Source organism: Octopus bimaculoides, unplaced genomic scaffold (assembly GCF_001194135.2).
Source record: "Octopus bimaculoides isolate UCB-OBI-ISO-001 unplaced genomic scaffold, ASM119413v2 Scaffold_278951, whole genome shotgun sequence".
In the NCBI taxonomy this organism is placed as follows: Eukaryota; Metazoa; Mollusca; class Cephalopoda; order Octopoda; family Octopodidae; genus Octopus; species Octopus bimaculoides.
This window is the reverse complement of record NW_026329821.1, coordinates 36724-38184: the sequence shown is the minus strand read 5'-3', so window position 1 is coordinate 38184 and position 1461 is coordinate 36724. Positions and strand designations below refer to the sequence as shown.

At 32.9% G+C, this 1461-nt stretch overlaps 1 protein-coding gene across 1 annotated transcript in view; it reads right to left on the bottom strand.

Annotated features, from left to right (window-relative positions):
- The window catches only part of LOC106883241 (chondroitin sulfate synthase 1), a 6452-nt gene that overhangs the window by 2385 nt on the left and 2606 nt on the right, over positions 1-1461 (bottom strand). The gene's annotated exons all lie outside the window — the stretch shown is intronic.

Here is a 1461-nt window from a genome sequence, read left to right as displayed (position 1 = left end):
ATATATATATATATATATATACATATATATGTAGACACACATATATACACACACACAAACACATATCCATCTATGTATATAAAAAAAACATTTATCAGAGAACAAACAAATTCAGCGTGATACAGTGTGACGGTATGTACATATATGTTTGTATATATGCATATATATATATAATTTTTTTAAAGGCGGTGCTCCAGCATGGCCACAGTCAAATGACCGAAAAAGTAAAAGAGTATATATTTATACATGTATACACACACACACACATATATATATATACACATAAACGACGGGTTTCTCTCAGTTTCCATCTACCAAATCCACTCACAAGGCCTTGGTCTGCCTGAGGCTATAGTAGAAGACACTTGCCCAAGGTGCCACGCAGTGTGACTCAACCCGAAACCATATGGTTTGGAAGCAAGCTTCTTACCACACAGCCACTCCTGCGCCTACATATATGTATGTATATACATGTATATATATAGATATACATCTCTGAAATTCGAGAACTACCCAACCGATTTTATTCAAATTGCATATATACGTTACTTAGGTTGTATGGGTTGTCATGGGCCAAACAAATTTTCAGTCTAGCGCAATGCAAGCCTGGAGCAATCATTTACACCGTTTCGGTATTACATGTCCAAAGTTAAACAATCATACGTCTGTTGTAAGGTGATATAATTGTTTCACTATTATATGGTTTCAATTTCAATTAGTTTCATTATGGGGAAACACTTTATAATTTCAGACAAAACCTTGGGAGTGGATTTCGTACACGGAAACTGAAAGAAGATTGTCGTGTATATGTGTATATTTGTGTGTGTCTGTGTTTGTACCCCCACTATTGCTTGACAACGACGATGATGATGATGAATGCTAAACTGAAAGCATAATTTAATATAAATGGAAAGGAGGTAAAAAATGTTTAAAAAAAAAAAAAAAATGTATAAAAAAATAAATATACCAATACATCATAGTGTCTTTAAACTTTTAACGATCACTGGTTTTCCTTGGAAAAAATTGTTGGAAGGGTTAGGATGCATGTGTTTCTGTGTAGTGTTTTTTGTTTCAAAAAGGCTGGATGTTTATGCGTCAAATTGGAAATAGGGAAGGGATTATAAAGTTACTGTGGATAAGGGAAGATAATTCTGTGAGTTTCGTACTCTTTAATTTGAATGCTGGATTCTTTGTAAGCAGGATGCTTTTGTCTGTTCTAAGATTTAATGAGGTAGGTTAGAAAAAAGAATATAGTCCCCGTGGAGTTTATATATTAAGAAGTGTTTGGAATTTTTCAATAAAAAAGATTCTCCATGTTGATTCTTTCTTGTGTAGCGTTTCTGTCTTTACATTGATAGAGAGGGAATATAAGAAATTTGGGATTTTTATTTCTAGCTCAAGAGTCTATGTGGCCACCGAGTGTATATATATATATATATATATATATATATATATATATAT